A 9,889-nucleotide genomic window follows, 5' to 3' on the forward strand; every position below is an offset into this window, starting at 1 on the left:
AGATGGGCATGAAGTTAGAAGAGACCTTCTTTTTCAGCTATACTTCCGGGTGCGTTCATGTCTAAAGGAGGCAAAGGAAATCAACTACAACTCTCTCAGCATTTCCCAGATAATGTATTGTCAATGTATCGTCGCTTTGCTTAAAGAACAAAACATTTGTTTTGTCTGCGCTGCATCTATGGAGACATTTACTACAGGTATGACCCTCTGGCTATGTTTAGGCAAAGTTAAGTTAGTTGTTTTCTTCTGCAGCATCTTTTCCACTACTACAGCTCATTAGAGTAAAAACGGCTGGTCTTCGTCGACATTTTTGTATGTCATTTAGCTGACTCTTTTATATAAAGTGACTTACAATTGCTATATAAGTCAGAGGTCACATGCCTCAGGAGCAACTAGGGGTTACGTGTCTTGCTCAGGAACAGATTGGTAGATGTATCACAGTGGGAATTGAACCCAGGTCTCCCACACCAAAGGCATGTGTCATAGCCACTGCACCATCACCACCCTACACTATGTCAGCCATAGTGTCACAGAGTGTGTGTGTGTGTGTGTGTGTGTGTGTGTGTGTGTGTGTGTGTGTGTGTGTGTGTGTGTGTGTGTGTGTGTGTGTGTGTACCTGTTTTACTATATTCGTGGGGTCCAAAAACCGGGGACTACAGTATACTTGTGGGGTCTGCACAGCCTCGTGGGGACCAAAATGCTGGTCCCCACGAGTTTAAAGGGCTGTTTGAGGGTTAAGACTTGGTTTTAGGACTAGGGTTAGAATTAGGTTATGGTTAAGGTTAAGGTTAGGGTTAGGGTTAAGGTTAGGCATTCAGTTGGGATGGTTAAGGTCAGGGTAAAGGGGCTAGGGAATGCATTATGTCAATGATATGTCCCCACAAAGATAGTAATACAGACTTGTGTGTGTGTGTGTGTGTGTGTGTGTGTGTGTGTGTGTGTGTGTGTGTGTGTGTGTGTGTGTGTGTGTGTGTGTGTGTGTGTGTGTGTGTGTGTGTGTGTGTTTTTTTATGGATTCTCTCTTTGTGTGTTTATTCCAAATTAAGTATCTGAATATACTGAGCATTAATCACTTTCCACTTCTGCCTCGCTCGACAGATTAAGTTAAACAAAGTTGTGCCAGGGAACTGTTTTCTGTTCCAACAGCTGAAAACTCTCTTGGTTGCTTACCACTGAGCAGCTTTACTGGACTTCTTTTAGAGAGCCGTTAACCAACATCCTGATTTACCAGCAGCTAGGTGGATGGTGCATGTTGTTTTGCACCTGGATAAAATATTATAATTTAAAGAAAATGTCTTATGTATGAAAAATTATGACTCATGTTGCACAACATCAGAATCATGGTTTGAAGTCATGAAGGTGAGAAATAGAGTCCAAGTTTGCAAAAATGTGTAATGTAATTATTGGCAGAGACAAAAGATATTTTATAGGCGAGTTGCACTGATTAATATGTATTCCCCTCATTTCCCATTTAAGAATTGTATAAAAGAAAGAAAGACATTTAAGATTACTTCCTTGGTGATTAGACTCACTCTTGTGGTAAAGTGCGGGTACATAATTGCTGGTCACTATAATCTATGGAGCAGTTATGGGATTCAGGTGGTGTGGTGATCACAAGCATGCTTGTTCTGTGTGCATGATGAATAGATGTCAGATTCAGGTTAAGGTATGTTGATTTTTTTTCTTCTATTTCCATTTAACGTAATACTGTGTTGGGTACGATAGATTGTTGAAGTGGCTTCTGGGCCTTTACATAAACTAATATCTCATCTGTATATAGGCTGATTTTGTGGTTAGTGATAAGAATTTGGGTTTCTGTTGTGTCTGTGTTTTGTCAAAATTGCAGACTCCTCAATACCTATGCTGACCAGAGATTGAGAGCCCAAAGACCTTTTCCTGATCCTTGTGTGCACTGTGAAACTCTGTGAAGTTAATCTACAAAGGATGATGCTATCAAGAATTTTGGGTTCACTTTTTCAAAAGCTTTTTGTCAAGTGATGTTCTGTTTCATATGGAGCGGTTGGCCAAAAGTGATTGTAGAATTCATTAGGTCTGTATTGGATAAAGTGATTGCCAACTATAACCAAGGTCTAATTCACACGTGTTAATTTTTCAATGGATATCCATTTTCTTAAAGTACTTGGGAAACTTTGATTGTCTAGGTGTTAATACCTGTATCTCTTATCACGATTTTAGAAATTGAACAGTTTCTTAGGAGAGAGAAAACGTGATCATCTAAATTTGGGATATAGGTATCAAATGATTATTATTATTATTATTATTATTATTATTATTATTATTAATGATTATCAGGTGAACTACCCAGGCGACCTAAATCTTTTGTTTTAGCTGGTGAGGTGATGTTATGGATAGTGATTTACAGTAATGAGATGTGAAATATATATCAAATATATTTATTGTGTGAATGTAGATACCTTTGGTATATGCGCTATGGATGGCCGTGTGTGTGTGTGTGTGTGTGTGTGTGTGTGTGTGTGTGTGTGTGTGTGTGTGTGTGTGTGTGTGTGTGTGTGTGTGTGTGTGTGCGTGTGTGTAGTCATGTACAATAAATGCATATAACAAAATAGATAGAGGTGGGTTATGTGAATGTGAGTGAGTAAATGTATGGATGTGTATGTATGGATGTAGAAAAGAGGGGCCACTGGTGAAGTGTTTGTTAGGAAATATATGAAAAAGGGTGACAATTGTCTTGCCATGGTATTGTCTGATTCTGCATAATGTTGAGGAAAACACTCAGAATTCTTTTAAGGTGTTAGCCGGAGTGGAGTGTAATATAATTTACTAGGATACAATGATCTTACATACACAGATCTAGCCACAAAGAGAAAAATGGAGCAGAGCAGCTAATGTATACTGTGAACAGAATGGTACAGTAGGAACTGATGCATGCAAACTAAATTGTGAGGTTAATAGGAGTTTCAGGCTGCTCTGTAGTTAAACAATAGAACCAATATTTAGTTTACAATGACATATAGAGAGTAATGAAGTCGACGTGATGAGATCAGAGAGGGTTAGATTGCATGTATGAAATCACAAAAGCAGACAATAGGGCACTTCAAGGTGTCTCTGATGAGTCTTATGTTCTTTGTATCTCCTAAATGTGCATTATTTTCCTTTATCACATACACAGATTCCTGTTTAGGCAATACAGAGTATACTGCTCTGTAATTTGTTTGTTTTGAGAAAACTACAAATGTGTATGTGTATGCAGGTTGTCTGTAAATATACATATGGTTATGAAAATTTGAATGGTATTGTGGAAACGTGCTGTGTCTGTGCTGAGATGAGCAAGGAGTATGGGTGGAAAATAGATACAGATTGACCACCGCTGAGTCCATGTTCAGATATAAAAGTGCACAGTGAAGAATTTTTTTGAATTATAGTTAATAGGTGATAAAATAATTTTGATTAAAGAATTGACCATCTACATACAATTTGTAAGTATGTAATTGTTCCTCCACCATTAAACATGTCCTATTTTCCAGGTTCTTGCAACTCTCCACAGGCTTAATTTTTCCATTTTTTTCTCCGCGATGGTATAGCCAGTTATTTTATGCCATGGTGTCACCAAGCGTGTTATTTTACTCAACAGCAAGGAACATCATCATGAAGGCTAACGCTTGTGTAGGGTCATGCTATCCCCAAGAGATCACCCTGCTTGTTTTCCTTGTTACATTTAGCTGAGGTTTTTGTTTAGTGTGTTTGGTGAGCTGTTCCTGGCTGAAATTGAGACTGTCCTTCAAGGGCTGGAGCTTTTTGTGTAAAGACCTCAATAAAATGTAATTCTGGATTCAAGAATGGAAAGATTTGAGTCTAAGAAAGGATTTTATTGGGGCACTGTTTCAGGAAAGGTCTTCTGTGAGTTAATGAGATATGGCTTTGTGTCTGGAAACTGTGCAAAGTCGTTGGTAGCATAAGGGCAGTTGGATATTGTGTTTAAATAGACCTTTAAGTAGAATATCTGCAAGAGTGGTCTCAGATAGAATTTAACGTTGATGAAATAAGGCTCAAGAGTGAAAACAAAAGGCCTCCCTTTTGTCCATGTCTTCCTTTTTCCTTTAGACTCGCACCCTCTTAATCTCAATATTTCTTTAAGTTCTGCATCCACATCATATATTTTTACAACAGAACTTGCCATTTGTTTTTGAACAATATTTTAATGTACTTTGTGTTTGTGTCTCATTGTGGGTGAAATGCTTCTTTGATGCATTTCTGTGGGTCTGATCTAAAGTAATCCGCAGCTGACTGAGTGAATGAATGGCACTTTCAAGTCAGGAACCCTAATGAAGCCAGCTTCTCTGGACAAATGTTGGTTTAGTTAAGCTACATGGAATCCCTTAGTGCGCTTCAGTGTATTTTCCGTGTTTTATAGCTAGGTCTGTGTGTCTGCACCTTAAATCGTCAAGAGTCCTTTTGTTTCCTAATTCACAAATTTTTACTTTTTATATATTATTATATATATTTTAGTGTACAGGTATAGATAACATGTAGAGTATGTTGTTTCTAAGATTTGATCTATGTACAAAAAAGACAAGGCCATCTTGATATTAACATTATCACAGGTGAATCTATAACCTTTAACCTCCACCACTGTGTGCCTCAGGAACCACATGTAAAATTAGAGCGGTGACCTGAGTACATTAGCATCTGACCCTTAATGCAATTGGCTACCAAATGGACCACTTTGAAGTTCAACCTAACAGAACCTGCCTGTTTGTTCCCAGCAGCTGGACGCTTTGTTTTAGAGGCAGGGAGGAACCGCAAGGCCACCACAAACAGTGATGCTTTGCAGATTGCCTTGATGTTGAGGACGTCATTCTTCTGGCTCTTGTTCACGTTCTTCCAGTTAGCATTTTATTTGGTTGTGTTTTGTTTTTGTTTTTGCAGCATGTTTCAGTTACACTTTACTTTAACTTTTCTACATAAGACTGACATGACACTGTCATGAACGTGTCATAAAACATTATAAACAAGTCATAAACGTTTATGACATAACTCTTTTTTAGTAAGTGTCATTCGGTTTTGTCATGACACGTTATGGTTAGGGTTAGGGTTAGGGTCAGGGTTCATGTGTCATGACAGTGTCATGTGAGTGTCATGTATTCATGACAGTGTCATGTCACTCTTATGTAGAAAACTTAAAGTAAAGTGTTACCCATGTTTCTATATTTGGTTGTGTTTTCTGAGTTTGCAGCATTTTGTTCTCTAAATGCTGCACGTGTTGCAAAATTGGGTGTTTTATGCATTTTGCTTTTGTTTGATCTATTTGCATGTGTTTTTTTAGGCTGCAGTGTCTTTATCTTCATCACCACCAAATTCCATATGACATAGTTTGCATTAATGCATCATAGTTTTGGAAAAGCTCAGTTTGCCTTGTAACATGAGGCAGGTATTTTCAAATGTATCCACTGTGCACAACACTGCCTTTTAGGTGTATGGCAGGTCAATACGCAGAGAAGACATTTAGTTTCAGTTTAGTGTGAACATGGTCTCAGCTCATAACATTCACATCTAAACCATATATGTCACCTTAGCACTGTACGCTTGAAATGGTATCCAATACATTACATCCATTTATACGATAGTAGGAAAAGTGTTTTGGTCTGTTAGTTTCTTCAACGTTATGTCTCTAATCTTGGCTTTACTCTGCACTGCATGTGTTTAAATCTTCTCTCACATACTCAGTGTATAAAGTGTATAAATTGTAGTTATTCGCACACCCACCATTTCATTCCTTATCTCAAACCCTTTCATCTAGCACATGGGGGACAGATGAGGAAATATCAGTAGCGCTCTTGTAGGAGGAAAACATCCACACAGGCCAAAAGCAAGGCCATAGTTTGATAAAGTCAGTGTATCCACTGTGTTGTACTTTGTGTGTGTGTGTGTGTGTGTGTGTGTGTGTGTGTTGTGTGTGTGTGTGTATGTATATATATATATATAAATATTTTTTTAATTTATTTATTTCATATATTTTTTCTCTTTCCATACTACTTTGAACTTAGTTTGAAGACAATGCAGCGTCTGTTGTACGTTTTGGTTTTCGGTTGTATATTTTTGTGTGTATATATATATATATATATATATATATATATGTGTGTACATATATATATCTGTTAAACTCAAAAATCTACAAAAAAAAAATAATAATAATAATAATACATGTTTCAAATTAATCTAAATGTGTGAGGAATAAATTTCAAGAAATTCAGCAAATACAGTACAATACATTAACTTACACAGTGCCAACAGAAAACTGAATGATTCATTAAAGGTTATTGGCTTATTGTACATTGATTGTACAGGTGTACCTCACACAAGGGGAAAGTCATACTTCCATTAGATTTTCACATAAAAACCAAATTTATTATTAATGTGTGATGCACCATAACCTTTTGCTGGCAGCCTCACTCATCACTGACATCAAGCAGTGATGCCACATTTTGCAAAATTTGGTTGTCCACTGCCCCATATTCTCAGGATGATGCATATCGGTCCTACTTTTAGGTAGAAAAGCACAAGAATTTGACCCTTTTTAAATCTATTTCTGCTGCTGAGCCCTGGATAAAGGAAGTCATAATTATAAAGCCTGGAATGAATAAAACTATCACGTCTCCGGGTCAGCACATGAAAGAAAACACCTCAATCTTAATAATGTGCCTTAGCTGAAAATGATTGCACCACTTTTGTTACCACTTGAGCATCAAATGATAGGTCTGTATCAGAGATTACACCAAGATTACAGGCCTATATCTTCAAATTGGCAAAAGGTTGCCCAAACTATAAGTATGATGGGCGTGGGTGGAGAAATTTCTCACTGATAATGATAGTTACTCCATCACTGTCATTCTTGTTCACATTTTTGCTGTATGTAGACTCTTTCATGCTGTCCCTATCCCTTGTGTTGTCCTTCGGGTCCCCGGGACCTGTTCAGTTTAGGGAGCGTTCGGTATTTATGGACTGGACCACCGGAGGAAAATAGGGGAGGGTCATGTCTTTTTATTCTTTGTTGAGGGGAGGGTCATCCAACATTTTTTAGTGCAGAGGGGGCTGACGATGGGAGCAGCAGGACGCAAAAAACAAAAATGACTGTTGCTAGTCTGGACATCTTACCGTGCCAAGGTTGCAATAAAGGTTTCCTAAATGCCACATTTGATGTCAGCTTACTAATTGATTGCGAGTTTTGTAGATTTGGACTTAAGTTTATTCCACTTTGTTTAAACGGCGAAGTGGAGGAAGCCTAGTCACGAGTCCATAGCAACCAGTTTGTGTGTTGAATGTTACCCAGAGTGCTTTGCTGAATGGTCTCAATGTTTTATTGTTTTATTTCATGTGAATACTAGTTTACTAGAGGAGTAACTTAGTAGTTAAAGTAATGCAGTAATGCAGGAAGTGTGCATTTAGTTTCCATGCTTTTGCGTTTCCACAACTATTTTAGTGAGTACATCTACTGAAATGGCCACCACACCATAACAGAGGAGTGTGATGCGTCAGATGAGAATGCAGAGGTTTAGTCACATATGTCATTGCTATAAAAAAACAATGGGACTCTGTATATCTTTGCCAAGCGCAAACCAGTACAGAAGGTATTGATAAATTATTGGGGGAGGGTCATTCCTTTTTTCCAAATTGTTTTGGAGGGTCATAGAAAAATGATTATTGGTGATGGGAAGGTCATGTCTATTTTGACTAAAGGTCCCAATACTCCTCCAGTGGCCCCTTAAATAAATAACGAACAGTCCCTTATTTGACGTTTTTGCATTGACCTGGCATTGAGCTTCGGGTCCCCCGGGGACCCTTGCGTACTATGTGATGTCATTTCACGTGAACAGCATGCTGCGATCAAACGCGTTTGGACAGACTAATACAAAATGTAAATAAACTAAGTCCCCATGACATGGACAACACAAGGGCTATTGGATTGGATCCAGATTGTGATTTTGATTTTATAGTTTGTGTTGATCCAGTGACAACAGCCTTATTCCCAGGCTCTTATCGGTGAGAACTTGTGAGGCTGGCCAAAATGTGAGTCTTCAGTTGTTTAGACACTCCTGTAGATGGACTATTTGAAAATATTGACGATCATGGTTCATTTGGTGTGCGTGCGTGTGTGTGTGTGTGTGTGTGTGTGTGTGTGTGTGTGTGTGTGTGTGTGTGTGTGTGTGTGTGTGTGTGTGTGGAAAGTGGGCAGAAGAGAGATAGAGAAAGAGGAAGCAGACGAGTAGATGCGGCCGGTTCAGAGTTGGTGGAATACGTTTAAGTTTTGTACACAGTGTGTGCGGTGTCTGAAATAAACCCCAGACTGAAAGCCAAGTTCATTAATTTGCTCACCAGAAACGGGATTCTAACCCTGACATTATTCATTTTATAACGTCGGCCCTGGAGGTAACGAGTCTCCCCTGGTTTTCTGACCACGGTCGGAAACTTAGCAATCAGGAAAGGTTAACACATTGAAAATTTTAAATTAAACAGCTTATTAACGTGCGCCTGTTGCCCCGTGTGCGCTGATGCGCTCATCTGTTGACATTTCTGAATGCCTTCCTACAGTTACTTAATAAAAGTGGGCTTTCCACACAAACAAGCATGTGTCATTAATATGAGAAAAAAAAAAATTTTTTAGATTTTAACTGTGTCGGACGCGGGCCGGGCTCGGACAGAATAATGCGCCTGTGCGCGCTGAAGTAGAGCAAAGCCAAAGTAAACAACTACTATTCTGTCTTTATTGTTAGACCTTTGCAGATAAAAATTTGATAATTGAAAAACAGTATTTTACCCATCCACCGAGTACTTTGTAAATAGCATCTCCAAATTTAGCGTCACCCCTCACCTAAACCAAATGGAGATTTTACAGTAAGTGAGAACGCATCTGACATGGACAATCTCCTGTTGTGTACTACATTCAATTCAATTCAATTCAATTTATAGTATCAAATCATAACAAGAGTTATCTCAAGACACTTGTGTAGGTCTAGACCACACTCTATAATTTACAGAGACCCAACAATTCAAGTAATTCCCCCAAGAGCAAGCAGTTAGTGCAACAGTGGCAAGGAAAAACGTCCTTTTAGGGAGAAACCGCGGGTGGTGACGAAAACTTCCTTTTAGGGAGAAACCTCAGACAGACCCAGGCTCTTGGTAGGCGGTGTCTGACGGTGCCGGTTGGGGGTGTGATGAACAGTGGCAATAATAGTCACAATAAAGATAATGGAACTATGACTAGAAATAGCAGTTGTAGTAGTTCATGGCGTAGCAGGGCATAGCAGGACGTAGCAGGGTAGTAGGACCACGGTGACAGATGCAACCATGATTTAGGTGCCAACCTAATCCAAGGAAAACTGCTGGGCGAAAAAAAACATAAGGACTCCGGGGAATAAGCTCCCTAGAGTTAAGTTAGTAACAAGCATTTCTGGGACATGTATGCACACAGATGGAAAGAGAGAGGAGAGAGGGGCTCAGTGTGTCAAAGGAAGTCCCCCAGCAACAGCATATTTAAGAGCTGGTGCAAGGCAAACCTGAGCCAGTTCTATAAGGGTTGGTAGATGAATCTGACGACTATGAAGAGAAGCGGAGAAGAGAAGGGGGTGTCGTGTCTTTAGATATACACCCTCCCTAGCCGGTCTAGGTGAACGCTGCAACTCCTCACTCCCTAACTATAAGCTTTATCAAAAAGAAGAGTTTTAAGTTTACTCTTAAATGTGGTGACTGTGTCTGCCTCCCGAACCCAGACTGGGAGCTGGTTCCACAGGAGAGGAGCCTGATAGCTGAAGGCTCTGGCTCCCATTCTACTTTTAGAGACTCTAGGAACCACAAGTTACTCTGCATTCTGGGAGTGCAGTGCTCTAGTGGGACAATAAGGTACTATGAGCGC

Source organism: Perca fluviatilis, chromosome 9, assembly GCF_010015445.1.
Source record: "Perca fluviatilis chromosome 9, GENO_Pfluv_1.0, whole genome shotgun sequence".
Lineage (NCBI taxonomy): Eukaryota > Metazoa > Chordata > Actinopteri > Perciformes > Percidae > Perca > Perca fluviatilis.